Source organism: Canis lupus, chromosome 2 (genome assembly GCF_003254725.2).
Source record: "Canis lupus dingo isolate Sandy chromosome 2, ASM325472v2, whole genome shotgun sequence".
NCBI lineage: Eukaryota > Metazoa > Chordata > Mammalia > Carnivora > Canidae > Canis > Canis lupus.
Window position 1 is genome coordinate 45,497,570 of NC_064244.1, and position 15,426 is coordinate 45,512,995.

At 36.6% G+C, this 15,426-nt stretch overlaps 1 protein-coding gene and 1 long non-coding RNA gene across 23 annotated transcripts in view; one reads left to right on the forward strand and one right to left on the reverse strand.

The window, feature by feature from the left end:
• Positions 1 to 10,399, forward strand: part of LOC112660653 (uncharacterized) — a 119,922-nt gene extending 109,523 nt beyond the window's left edge. For both annotated transcript variants that reach the window (XR_003137125.3, XR_003137126.3), the window contains one exon: positions 10,266 to 10,399. This is a non-coding gene — a long non-coding RNA (uncharacterized LOC112660653). The remainder of the gene's footprint in view (positions 1 to 10,265) is intronic.
• Positions 1 to 15,426, reverse strand: part of PDE4D (phosphodiesterase 4D) — a 1,438,885-nt gene that overhangs the window by 1,033,122 nt on the left and 390,337 nt on the right. The gene's annotated exons all lie outside the window — the stretch shown is intronic.

The following is a 15,426-nucleotide window of genomic DNA, read 5'->3' on the forward strand; positions in this document are numbered from 1 at the left end:
GGATGCAGGTTGTGTGTGTGTGTGTGTGTGTGTGTGTGTGTTGTGTATGCATATGTTCACATTCAGTGATGATCTGTGGCTCAAACACCCATAGTGAATTGAAATCCCATCCCACTATCCTAGTTCAAGCCATTTTTATCTGACACTTGTATTACTCCCACAGCCACTAGATCAGTGGTTTCAAGCCACCTGCATCACAATCTTCCATTGTGTTTATTAAAATATGGTTTCTAACATTTAAGTCCATTTTTACTGAAATCTCAAGGGGTGGGGTCCTGGAATGAAAGCTTTTGCAGGATATAATAACAAGATTCTGCAAGAGATTTTTTTTTTTAATAATAAATTTATTTTTTATTGGTGTTCAATTTGCCAACATACAGAATAACACCCAGTGCTCATCCCATCAAGTGCCCCCCTCAGTGCCTGTCACCCATTCCCCCCCCCCGCCCTCCTCCCCTTCCACCACCCCTAGTTCGTTTCCCAGAGTTAGGAGTCTTTATGTTCTGTCTCCCTTTCTGATATTTCCTACCCATTTCTTCTCCCTTCCCTTCTATTCCCTTTCACTATTATTTATATTCCCCAAATGAATGAGAACATATAATGTTTGTCCTTCTCCGATTGACTCATAGCTCCAGACTAGAGGGAAGAGCTCTCAAGGTCTTGACAGGCCTTAAAGTTCAGCAAGTGTCTGCACATGGACAGCTTATTTTTCCTAAAACATGTTCTGAATCTCATGTAATGCTTTCAATATGAAAAATTTTTCCTGCTACCAGCAGCAAGGTAAAGACCTCTATCCTTAGCAGACTGCCATTTAAAAGTATTCCACAATCTGACTCTCATTCACCATTCCAACCTTGTCTTTAGTTACTTGGTGACATAAACCTTCTGTTCAGACGTTTCATGGATGACTTACAGGACTGGGTTAACATTCATATGAAAACTATGATGAATGTCATTCATACAATAGTTTCCAAATGGCCAAACATCAAGTTCTGTAAGATGCAGGAACTCACAAAGAACAATACGTAATTGTAAAAGACATTCAAGTTTTAGAGAATGCTTTCTCTGTAACAAAAGCCTGTATATCTTTACACCCAGTGAATGTACTTGCTTGAGTTAAGATTCAAAGAAATGCGGCCACTGAGGAAAACAGTATGGAGGTTCCTCAAAAAATTAAAAATAGAATTACCATACGATCGAGTAATTCCACTACTGGGTATTTGTCCAAAGAAAATGAAAACAGTAATTTGAAAAGATGTATGCACCCCTATGCTTACAGTAGCATTATTTACAACAGTCAAAATATAGAAGCAACCCAAGTATCCACAGACAGATGAATGAGTAAAGATGTGATATATATACATGTATGTGTGTTTGTGTATGTGTGTGTGTGTATAATGTTACCCATAAAAGAGAATGAAATTTTGCCATTTGTAACAGAATGGATGGATCTACAGGTTATAATGCTAAGTGAAATAAGTCAGACAGAGAAAGACAAATACCATATGATTTCACTCATATGTGGAATTTAAGAAACAAAACAAGCAAACAAAGGAAAAAAGAGACAAGCAAGAAAACAGATTCTCAAATATAGAGAACAAACTGATGGTTCCCAGGCTGGGAGTGGGGGTAAAATTAAGAGTACATTTATTATCTTGAGCACTGAGTAATGTATAAATTGTTGAATCACTATATTGTGCTCCTGAAACTAATATAACAGTGTATGTTAATTACGCTGGAATTTTTTAAATAAATAACTTTTTAAAATAAAAGTAAAAATTAAACAAATATAAAAATAAAAACTGAAATGATCTTTATAGGTTTTTGCCTTGCTGAATTGCATGAAGTTTGGGAAAAGCATGTCCTTTAGAATTAGATTGTGTCAATTCAAATCCCTCCTTTTTAACTCACATTAGATGAATTACTTAATCTCTTTGCCTCAGCTTTTTCATTTGTAATATGGCCATAGCAAGAGGACTTACCTCCTTAGGTTATTCTGGGGGAATTCATGAGTTAATATAGAAAACGAACAAAGGGCAGTGCCTAACATCCATAGTAAGTATATGTGATACATTCATACACATACATACAGATACATGCATATGTATGGGGAAATACTCAATTTGATATTTGAGAAGTTTGAAATACTCAGAGTATATTCAGATATAAATAAAAATGTATAAATCAGAAAGGGTTTGGTGTTCGGTCATAGAGAGAGAGGTTTGGGTGTCATCAATATATAAATGAAACTCAAAGACAAAGACTTATATGAGCTGACCCTGAGGGAAGACATAAAGAGAGAGACATGAAAAACTTTGGGACAGAAGCTAAAATTAAAACTTTTAGGCAGACCCGGAGTTTAGTGGCTCTCTTAATTTAGGGGATTTGGCATTTAATTATGATGAAGCATTTCTGGATATAAAAAATAACCTATGAGCACAGAAACTCTTTTTCTTACACAAAATTACGTTGTTATGCATGTCAATGCTGCTATATAGAGGCATTAACATTATTTACACTCTCATTTTGTAGCTGTTCATCAAATTGTTCCCTAATATATCCATTGGATTAGAATCAATTCATTTTTCAAAATAAGCTATGAAACAGAATTGATTGCACTTCATGAAGAACACCAGTGCACCAAAAAGAAAGGTGGTTCATCTGTCTAACTCCAGCATGGACTTAGTCTCTAAACTTCAGGTATCTATGGAGGACACTGACCCAGGATTCACAAAGTGAAGAGTCATACTCAGCAGGAGGGCATGACCCACAAGCCACATCAGCTTCACAAAAGTACTAGTAATGCAAGGACTATTCCTCAGAACCACCAAGATATATGGACACTGGGTGACCCATAGCACCAGACCCATGTGGTACTCAAAGATTGTTCTTTGAATCACTCTGCCCTGGAAGCATGTAGATGAGCTCTGCAGGAGGCTTCATTTTCATGGGCAGGTTTGTGTCAGGTGGGCACCTGGGTCTTTGACATTTGGTTTGATCCATAGAGTTGTCCAGTTCCTCAGAGTGCATTTGGGACTCTTAGCAGGTCCTCTGTGCCTGCATTCCTGCCAGCTAGAAGTGCTTCTCCCACACTTTCCCACCTTGCAGCACTGGTTGTGTTGTCCAGTAATTGCTTTTATCCACTTTTTGATGATGAGAAGTAAGATTCATATCAAGGTCTAGGAAAGCTTGGAAAATGCTTGACAGGCATTAATGTGAAAGCATTTCCAACTCACAGAATCACCTCAGTATGAAAATGTCAGTTGATGTTCAGTAACCATGGAAAAGAGAAAATAGGCATAGGACGCACAAGGACAATGTCCAGATTTTTCTTAGATAAATTCATTAAATGATAGAGAAAAACTTGATTTCCAGTCCCATGTGACCTGATTTTATTCTGAAGTCACTCTATCATCTGATTTTGACCACTGTTGTGGCTAAGGAAAAACCCTACAATATTCCAAATAAATTAAATAATGTGGCCACAACAAAGTAATGCTACATTGATATCTTTCACTTAAATAATTAAAAGATAAAATTAAAGCATAGTATTTCACCCCAATGCAAAGGGTCAGATTATCAAATCCCCATGGTAATACAAGATGCGGATTGAAATTCAGAACATTGCACTTAGCCATATAGTGAAATTATTGGGTATGATTGTCCTCCATCTTTTTTAAAAACATTCTAACACATGCAGTATCCTTTTTAGTTTGATTTTTTGTTCATAATGACATTTTTGTTTAAAACTATGAAAAAAGCCAATTTGGTATATATTTATTTTTCAAACTCTTTGTGATTGTTTTAATGTATGTTTTACTCCCAACCTCAGTTTTCTAAGAGCCAGGACTTCCTGAGATTATTTCGGCCCCTGGGGCTGCCCAAAAATCTTACTACATTTTCCTAGTTCATTTACTCTTTTATCCACTGATGATTATTTCACAACTCTCTTCATATTTTCAACAGTTTCTGTCCTATCCTTGTTGATAATTTGATTCTTATTTCATTGAGAAAAAAAAATTATAACAAAATAGAAAATAATTTTCCTCTGTTTCTTCAATCACATTTATCAAGCCCTCTACTTACATATCTAATCCTATCCCTTTTGATCTGCTAAAAATATTTCTCCCATTATTAACCTTTGTCCTGCAGCACTAACTTCCACTTCTTCTCTGGATTATTCCTATCCACATAAAATCACACTGCAATGTTTCTCATTTAGGTCTCAAGTTCCACCTGTCTCATTTCTCTGCCCAGTTTAGAGAAAAAGCGCTCACAAGTTCTCCAACCTCATAATCTTCACTTCCTACCCCCCTACTAGTTCTTGAATCCATTCCAACTATGCTTTGTCCTCAGCACTCCACTGAAACAGTTCTCTTCAAGGTCATCCAAGCCTTTTCAATGCTGAATCCCTAAGTCAGTTCCCAACTGTCACTCAAGTAATCAGCAGCATTCAGCAATTAATCATTCCTTTCTTTTTGCAACAGTGTCTTCACTTGACTTCCAAGACTACCCTCATTCTAAGTTATCTTTCTGCCTCACCAGCTGCTCCTCGTCAACATCCTTTTTCATAACCTCTCATAACCTGAACATCAATACATTCAAGTCACTTCTCTTATTGACCTACAATAACTCCTTAACTTTAAAATCATCAGTACCCAAATTATGTTTGTAAACCAGTTCTGAACTCCACACTTACATAACCATTTACTCAGCCTTTCCACTGATATGTCTGAATGCATATACCAAATATAACATGGAAATCTTGATCTCACTGCCTTACCATCTCAATAAATAGAAACTCTATTTGTACAATATCTCAGACCAGGATTCATACAATCAGCTCTGACTTCTGTCAACTAATATCAATCCAGCAGCAAATCTTGTCAACTCTACTATCAAAATGTATCTAGATCTTATCTGTCTTCTCATAGGCATAGCTACTACCACTCTGGTCTGAGCCATCATCATCTTCCACCTGGAATAATGCATTTGTCTTCTATATAAATTCAACTGATGCTCTGCCTTGATGTCCTTTATTGGTATTTATCATGTTCCAGTAACTACTGACTGCTAAAGAGAGCTAGTAGCAGCATCCCCAGAGAATAGTCTTATGGAAGACCTGAGGGAAGCCTTCCCCAGGAATAGCTGTGTGATTATTCCCCTCACTTCCCAAGCTAGCCAATAGCCAATGACTTACTAATACAGGGACCAGGGATACAAAAGCTAGCCCCTTTTCTTGAAGTGGGACAATTGTGTGGTATCATTCCTACTTACGGGTTTCTCTTCTGCACTAAATTCCCATCTGGTTTGGATTAGGCTAAAGCTGGCTTGGGGTGAAACCACATTTTTGCTTAGCTCCCTCCCATGCCTTATCCTGCTATTTCACTCTATGTTACTTTTGAGAACAGTCCTGTGATAAACTACTTGCACAGTAATTTCCAATTTGGGCTCTGCTTCCATGAGCCCTAATCTAAGATACCTTCTAACTGATCTTTGTATTCTCACTGCTACTTTTTATTCTCTCCCAATAAATCTCAGAGGTAGACTGAATCTTTCTTCTGTACAATACCCTCCAATAGCTTTCATCTCACTCACAATAAAAGCCAAATCCCCTATAGTAATCTATTCAGACTTACATGATTTCTCTGACTTAATCTTTTATAATTATTTTTTCTCCACTTTAGCCTGTATGTATATAGAATTTTATAGAATTTTCAGAATTTAAGCTTTGTGAGGGCAGAACTATTTTCACTGCACTGATAATATTCCCAGTACCCAAAAAGTTTTGGGCACATAATGGAAATCAGTATATGTTAAATTAATTAATCATAATCATAGTTCATACCTTTAATGCTCCCCTTATTCTTACTTCTCTGTGAATGCCCAAGTCAGAAACAGAATTTTACTTAGGGCAAAGGTAAGTACAAAACATTGATTATCAAAGACCATCCTCCTAGGTAAGAAAATAAGGACCATGCTTGCCATTTTGAGCTAAAACCTGCCCTTTAATATCTCAAAGATCCTAGCCTGAGAGAAGCAACAGTTTGAAAAGGAGAAATAATTAGAGGCATGGTTCTTTGGAGTCAAAGAGGTCTTTGATTATGATTTCATTTCCATCAGTTTCAGAAGATTAGGTGCCCAAGTTAATAAGGCATCAAGCACAGCGTAAATTATAATATATATTCAATATTTGACTCAAACAGTGAATTTCATCTGTCAGATCATATAAACACCCTAGAGTTTTCTATTAAAAGTTTATGACTTATTATCCCAAATTCAGTTATCCTTGAAAAACACAAACCCAATTTAAGTCTCAGATCAGTAATACAAGTCACAGATGCCAAAACAACACTCTAAATGCCAAACAGAAAAGATTTACTACTATTCTGTAATACTCTTCTTAGTATTCAAAGGAAGCACTAAAAATTATATAGAATTTGTATTGCACAAATATTTTGCCTGAGTATTTATTATTCCTTCTACAAATATCTATTCCCTTAGAAATAGATGGTTAAAGAAATGAAATGGGAATAAACTAACTTGATTTCCTCTATGCAGCCTTAAATTACCAGTGAAAGTCCTCTGCATGGCATCTTCATGTGTCTGCCTGAAACAAAATAGCACACTTGTATTTTTTAGCCAACTGGATTGGCCAACAAGGCAATTTTGTGAAATATGCCATTACAATGAATGTATCTAAATGCTAGCCATCAACATCCAATTCAATTAAATAATATTTATTTTAGACTTACTCTGTGCCAGGTGGTAGGGTAGGGTTTAGGATTCGAAAAGGAGTGGTTATCGAAAAAGAGATAATAGATGCAGATATTGTTCTAAGCAGTGCTAGTGTAACAAGGAATAGACCATCTCCAGTAAATAAGAGATATTAACCAGTTAATAACACACTTATGATTAAAAAACACTAAATAAGTACAGTGAAGGAAATATATAGGGTATATAGGGTATCTAGAAGTTCAGGGAAAGCTTCACAATGAAGGTGATTCTAAGAAGGTGATTCTAAGATGCGGAAGAGTTCACTAGGTAAAATGTCAAGTGTTCCTGGGAGAGAGGATGTCATGAGCAAAGGCCCTGAGGCATTGACTGGAAAGTCGATGTAGATGGAACTTAGAAAGTAAGGCAGAGACTGCTTCAGAACAAGGCAGAGAAGATGCTGGAGACAGAGCGTGATTCTGATTATATAGGACCTGGAAGACTACACTGAGGAGATGTTAATGGTGTTAAGAACAATAGGAAATGATTCACAGATGTTAAGTCAAGGCTGTGTGGCCAGTGATAAGGTTAGATTTGTGTTTTGAAAAGATGACTCTGACCAAAATGTGGACAACAGGCTGGATAGGGGACAAGAGCAGAATGCCAAGGAATGGATAGAGGCTGCTATTAACTGTGTTCAGAAGAGAGGTTGTTATGTCAGCTTAGATAAGCTGGCCCTAGTAAAGAGGAATGATGAATTCATCAAATGAGAAAGATGAATCCAACAAATAACTAGAAGGTAAAATGGACAGATCTTAGTGATAGAAGGCAGATAAGCAATTAAGGGGAGGGGATGAAGTTAGAGAATTGGATGAATGCTGTCATTCATAGCTCTAAGGGGAAGAGGACACAAGTAAGGCATGGTGAAGCTGACAGTGAGAAGAGACCATGAACTTTTTGGATATGAAGTAGGATTCAAATAGGAAATCATAAGAGAGCAGTAGGATATACAGGTCTGAGCCCTAAAGAGTAAATATGAGCTAACTATATAAACTAGTTCGTCTTTGGCATATAAACAATGATTAAAGTCAAAAGCATGTAAGGGGATGCCTGGGTGGCTCAGTGGTTGAGCATCTGCCTCTGGCTCAGGGCGTGGTGCTGGACTCCTGAAATCAAGTCTGGGCCCACAGTATGTGATCTCGCGATGCCAACCTGTTACTTTATTATTATTTTTTAATCAAAAGGACAGTACCTTTCTCTAACCAGCTCTCTCCCAGCCCCCTCACCCCATGTTTGAATGATGTTTTATCCTTTGGAACGAGCAAGGCTATGATGCAGCAACTATTGTCTGTGTCTCCTGTGTGTCTGTTCTTGTCACAAATGTATTTGGGGACATTGGATGCATTCATTTTCTTTTTCTTTTCTTTTTTTTAATTTTTTAATTTATTTATGATAGTCACAGAGAGAGAGAGAGAGAGGCAGAGACACAGGCAGAGGGAGAAGCAGGCTCCATGCACTGGGAGCCCGATGTGGGATTCGATCCTGGGTCTCCAGGATCGCGCCCTGGGCCAAAGGCAGGCACCAAACCGCTGCGCCACCCAGGGATCCTGCATTCATTTTCTGTAATAAAGTTTGTAATCAGTCTTCCCAAAAAGTAAAAAAAAAAAAAAAAGCAGGGAGCCTGCTTCTCCCTCTTCCTGTCTCTTCTCTCTGTATCTCTCGTGAATAAATAAATAAAATCTTTTAAAACAAACAAAAGCATGTAAGGTATAAAGGTTGGGAAAAAAAGAGGATCTAGAACACCAAGCTTAAAGAACCTCCAACACTTGATGGCCAAGTACAAGTTAAAAGAGAGATAGAGAAAGAGAGTCAGAAATGAAAGAAGAAAACCCAATAAGTAGTTATATAAATGACACCAAGAAAGAGGAGGTGTGAGAACACAAAGGGAGGGACTACATCCAAGTACTGACACTGTGAAAGGCTTCACTTACTACCTCGAAAAGATCTGAAATAATACAATTTAAGGTTCTGAGATTGGGCCAACTTGTCCAAAACTATAACCTTGTGTCAATAAAGACGACTCCAGGATAGATCAATGAAAAAGTCTACTGAATAATATCATCCAAAAGAAACAGGCACATATTTTTTTTTAAGATTTTATTTATTCATGAAAGACAGAGAGAGAGAGAGAGAGAAACAGGCAGAGGGAGAAGCAGGCTCCATGCAGGGAGCCCGATATGGGACTCGATCCCGGGACTCCAGGATCACACCCTGAGCTGAAGGCAGGCGCTCAACTGCTGAGCCACCCAGGTGTCCCAACAGGCACATGTTGTAAGTATTATGTGGATGTAACACATTTTTAAAAGATTATAGAAAGAAATTAATTTGAATATGGCACAGTGTCACTTGATCAAAGAGTGGCAGGGAGTCAGCAAAATCCTTTCTCTCTCTTCTGGGATCACATCTAGCCCACATTTCCCATGCATGAACATATGAATGTAAGAGGAGCTGAAACAATCTATTCCATATCTGGGGCCTGCTTAGAGAAAACTTCTCTGGTTTCTCCATTCACCTGGTGAAAGAAGTATGAAGCTTGAGAGGACAATGATGCCACATTTTCATAGGAAGAAATGCCGATGTTTCAATGACGAGGTGGCAGGCAATCCATCAACCAGAAATATGAACTAACTTTACATAGATGAGTTTTACACTTCACTTGTTGAAGCTATTGGGATTTGGGGAGTTGTCTCTTGGAGTAGTCAGTATTATTTATTCTGATACACTAAGGCTGGTTACTTTAGAAGCAATTCAGGCAACATTTATCTCTCAACCCACAATTACATTCTAACCCTTGTTGAGTCACTAGTAAATTGTATTTCAAAGACAAGGAATAGAAGACTCAAAGCTAAATGGTAGTTAATTTACTACAAAGCATATCCTTATATTTGGGTCAAAATAATGTAAAGTTTTTTTGTTTCTGACAAACAGTATACTTATTTGAAGTAAATTCAAACTAAACAACACTCTTACCAGAAGAGGAAAACAACGTTCCATTTCATTCCTTTGGCTGGCAGTTACTTTCTCCATCAAAACTGTGTTAAAGTGGCTTAAACAGTAATTAAGCAGAATGTAGTTATCTCAAATTGAAAAAGAAAACTCTAGATTTTTATAACATGTATTCTTTGCTTAGAAAGACACAAAAATTCATTTAAAATATGTGTTTATGTAATCCTATGCAAAATATGCAAATGCTCATATGACAGCTTGGCAAAGATGCTGGGAATCTTTAGAGAAAACCTAATGGATACTGCATATGCTTAATGAAGACTTCTTTTTTAAGCCTTTGGAGAGGGGGGAAAAAAGACCAGTAATGGTACAGTGATGGGATCTAAAAAGTTCTACAGGAAGGAAGAAATGTTAACTGCAGGAAGGAAAGCACTGCTAACACGATTGAGATGTTTTCTGGGTTCTCAGTATTTTTCAGGCTAAATATAAGTATGTGATCAGTAATTCTGCTATGGTAATTTGATTTTTATCTCTCTTTTTTCTAGGATCAGCTACATCATTTACAGAGCCCATGTTAATGTGGGGCCCCATGTGAATCCACAGGTTGGTTGAAGAACTGTGAAACTGAACTTGCCCTTATATCTCACTCTGAAAAATAAAGTTAAAATAACAAACCCAGAGTCAAGATTTTTCTTTTAAGAGCCAAGATTTTTCAAGTGTGATGAATAAAACATATTTCATGGTGGTTGTTAAGAGTTTTGTATTAACTATGGCCATTAATCAGGGTTGCCCCATAAAGATTCCAATATTGTATAAAATCTTTGGTCTCCTGCTTTTCTTTTTATTGTGTCATGTAGATAACAAAAACATGACTAGAAAAAAAAACCTCTAAGACAAAACAATGCAATATCCTTCTTTGCCCTACGCTTAACAGCATATAACAAGATAATGTGTACTGCTGATTGAAACGGCTTCCTATTGAGAGATCACCAAATATTGGCAGACTTACAGCAGAATAATACCCTGGTGAAAACAAAGTTAGTATGATTTCCAAAGAAAGTTCTGTGGTTGCAGAGATAAACCCTGGGACAATATGAAAGAGAAAACACAAATGTGTGAATATGGAGAGGTGAGATCACTGAAAGTCATCTTGGGGGCTGCCTAAAACAAAACATTTCTTTAGATGCCCATTTCCTGTGATGCTGATAACGGGGGAGACTAAGCATGAGTGATAGCAAGAGTTATATGAAAAATCTCTATACCTCCCACTCAATTATGATAAGAAAACGTTCTAAAAGAATAGAGTCTAATTTTCCATATATTTTGTAGATTTTTGCTGCTTATTTACTTATATACTATCCTATTCCAGAAAGAATTTACACAACCTGATGAATTTTATACTAATTGAGACAATTCCTTCCCGCATTACAAATGGTAAATTTAACTATAATTATTTTCAGTAGAAAAAAATAGAATTTAGTACATTATACTCAATTACCTGGTATGTTTAAGTAAGAATTTTAAAAAAAACCCCACAAATCAGACAATTATACTCATTTATTCATGTTTTAGGCATATATTTGGAGTTCACAATATGCCAGAGATGCTTGCTGGTGAAATAATGGTGATGAGGAATGGTTTTTTAAAAGTGATACAGTTGAATTTCTAATATAAATAATATCAGTATACCAAAGGCACAAAGTTTAGTACTGGATAGTTCACTTTTCACTATGTTTAAAATATTATTCAAGTAATTTGAGCAGACACATAAATTGCTCCTAATCCAGTGCCTGAAAACTGGTAAGCACTCAAAAGATGTTAGCTAATATGAATTAGCGTTATGCTACAAGATTCTCAGTTCTCTTTGTTACGCAGTTGCTAAATGAATATTTCCACTGACAAGTAGATCACCACTTCATGAGAAAGTCCCTTCTGTTACTCTATGACAACTCAGTTATAAAATGTTTCTTAATGAGCTTCCATCTGACTGCTTGCAACTCTATGTTCTACCATTTAAAGCAGTGCTCTTTAACCTGGGGTCCACAAAGAATTCAGAAAGTCTATAAATATGGATGAAAATCATTACATCTATATTTTTACTAACTTCTAAAAGAAAAGTAGCATGTACTTCAATTATGAATACAGTCAATAACCCATAATTGTGTAATTTTGTCACTAATGGAAATCACAAATATTTTCTCATCTCATTAGACATGTTGTAAACATTCCAAAATAACATAGACATACTAGATCTTATTAGTTATTTAATAAATATGCACACATACCACTATACCAAAACTGTGTTTAATATTCTGATAATTTATATCAGTATAATTGTTTTCCTTTTTAATCCTATAATTTTCCTTTATACTTAAAGACATTATATTGAGAAAGCATTCATAGGCTTACCCAGTCTGCCAGATGAATCTAGGTCATACACACATACACACAAAAGGATAGTAAACTCTACAACGAGCTAGAATAATTCTACTCCCTTTCTCATTGAAAAAACCCTCAACTATTGAAAGGTAAATATCTGATTTTCGGAGGCCTTGATTTTCAGATGTCTCTTCTAAACATTTCTAATTGAGCATGCCTCCAGGCATGGCCTATGGAATACTAGTCGGCAAAATTATCTATGTAAAAGAAAATATCCTTTGCTCAAAAACAGTGGAGGGGTGGGGAGTAAGGATGAGCAGTGGGGAAGCATCAAATACCAAAAGCAGTAGGAGGAAGAAGAAAGACAATAAGTACATAGAAGAAGAAGCAAAATGAAAATGTTTTTTATGGAACAGAACACTTCTGCATCTGAGGGAAGGAGTGAAGGAGCCATTTGAGAAGGCAAGAATCGAAATAGTGGTGGAAGTGGTGATGACAGGATCATAGTCTTGGAAGAAGGGTCAAGGGATAGAGGTAGAATGGAAGTACAGTAGTTTGAGATGAATATAAATCATTCTGGGACACCAGGCTAGGACATTTCCTCCAGGCCTCCCTGTATCCTCCTCTCGCCTTGGACAGCCAAAGGTATACTCACACATTAAAGACTCTGAGAAGTAATTCCAGAAAGATACCTTTTGAATTTGTCAAACAACCCATCCTTTCCAAGCTTCTTTAACTCTACACCTTCCCTCCTCATAACACATTAACATTCTAAGAACTATTCTACAGATTACACTCTGGAAAAGTGCTCAAACCTAGCAAGGAACAAGACATTCTAGAGGTGGTCTGACTATTGTTAGGACACAACGAATGACTGCTAACTTCCTTGTCTGAGCAACAATATTTCAGTTAAAGTTGATTCTTTTTCAAGAACAGAAAGATTCCATTTAGAAGATTTTGGACAAATCTATCACACTGTCAGTTGATACAGAACTTCTAATTAACTACTTTTTTTTCATAAGAACTACCTAATAAGATCTTTCTCACCCTGTACTTCAGCTATTATTTTTCTTTTATGAAGCCTGAATCAGGACTTACATTTAATTTCTTTTAGACATGGCCTTGTTACTTCTTGCCCATCAAGTTATTTTGTTGTCAAAATTAAGAACTGTCACCTAGGAGATCCCTGGGTGGCTCAGTGGTTTAGCTAGCCCTTCAGCCCAGGGCGTGGTCCTGGAATCTTGGGATGGAATCCTGCATCAGGCTCCCAGCATGGAGCCTGCTTCTCCCTCTGCTTGTGTCTCTGTCTCTGTCTCTCTCTCTCATTCTGTGTGTGTTTCTCATGAATAAATAAAATCTTAAAAAAAAAAAAAACTGTTACCCAGTCCTTTGAATTTGAAATATCCACAAAGTTGATTAGCACTGATCTTTGTCATAAGTCATACCGCTCTTTAAAATGTTGAGCAGGAAAAAAAAAAAAATGTTGAGCAGGACGTAGCCAAGGAACAATGTGTGACACATCAGGAACTAGTCAATGTGTGGAGCTATGTTTCTTCAATCCATCTCATATCTACATAATTTTATTGAACTAGTCCAAAATTTTCCACCACTCTTGACTGCTGGTAGCCCTGCAATTCCATATCTATATTCTCCATGATGTTTATTTTTCTCTTTTTTGGAACCTGGAAATGTCTGCAGTTATTCTAAAGAATCATTTTCCTCCTTATAACACTCAGGGAGAGTGATACACAGATAAGTTTCAATCATTGGTCATATTGGTCTTTGAACTAAATGCTTTCTGACTGAACTTAAGTGTGTGTGTATATCCTCTGTAGCCTAGATTTCTAGGCATTTCTTTCTTTTTTTAAAAAAGACTTTATTTTTAAGTAATATCTACCCCCAAACCCACAACCTTGAGATCAAGAGTTATACGTTTGGGGCACCTGGATGGCTCAGGTCATGACCCCAGAGTACTGGGATCAAGTCCCACATCAGGCACCCTGCTCACTGGGGAGTCTGCTTCTCCCTCCCTCTTTCTTGTGCTCTCTCTCCCAAATAAATAAATAAAATCTTTAAAAATAAAAGTTACACATTCCACTGACCAAGCCAGCCAGGCGCCCCTAGGCATTTCTGAAATGTCTATGAATGGGAGCCAACCTTTACTAAACCATGCTATGTGCTCTCTGTAGCCAAGATTGAAACCACAACAATTAATATTAGTATAAATGGTAAGAAAAATGGACTAGTATATAAGTACTATAAGTAGCTGCTTCCAATTACTAGTCATCATCGTAATGTTGGCATCTACATTCAAACTGTTGTTTTTAATGGATCTAATAAAACTGTGTTGAGGATAGTGAAATTGTGCCATCAAGGACTTTTAAAGCTGAAAGCAGCATTATATTTTAACTCAGTAATTCCACTTCTGGAAATTAGCAATCTCTCCATCTTAGTACATCTCTGCTCACTGAAGTATTTGCAATGAGATCTTGGGAGCTCTGACAGTTCTAGGATCAATATATTTATCCCTGAAGGTAGAAGTTTAAAACTCCAAAATGATGAAGCTGCTGTTACACACTGCTGTAGCTGCATCATGAGATTTGGCTCCTTGTGTACGAAATACAATTCAGCACTAAGTCAAAGGGTTTCCCAAATAGACTGATTCACTCAAGATAATTGAAGCTTAGGTTTATTACATGAAGGATTAGTCACAAAATGGCAGGGCTACAGCCATCAGGTTTTTTCCAAGGATATGAAAAGAAACAAGAAACCAATGATTAAGGGCAATTTGTAACTCTTTTAATGCATACATTCCAAGTTCTTAATAGGAGGCATTATACATTATCATACATACTAGTTTCAGTGAAAATCCCTTAAATAGCAAGACTATTCTTAAAGGATATAATGTGCTAAGGTAAGGTTAAACCTATTCAAGGGCCACTGCCATTGACATCTAAAAATTGCTGGGCCAGACTCACTGTGCTAAAAAAGATGCATAATGTCACAGAATACAAAAGACCATAAAACAATAAATCAATATAATAGATGCACATTCAAGTACGTGGGCAATTGAAGGAAGAGAAAGGAAAAATAGGTTATTTATTAGAAATCTATATAGTGTTTGGGTTCAACTATGTCAGCTTTTCTCAAACTGCAAGATGTTGAGTGTCCCAAGAAAAAAATGTTCAGTAACATTGTTTCCTGTAAAAGATATTTAAGGTCCTTAAGCAGACATGTATAATTATTATTATCATGCAAGAATCTGCATTCTAAAAAGTGAAAGAAACCCAGGAAATTACAGAAATAATCAACACATGAGGTAAAACT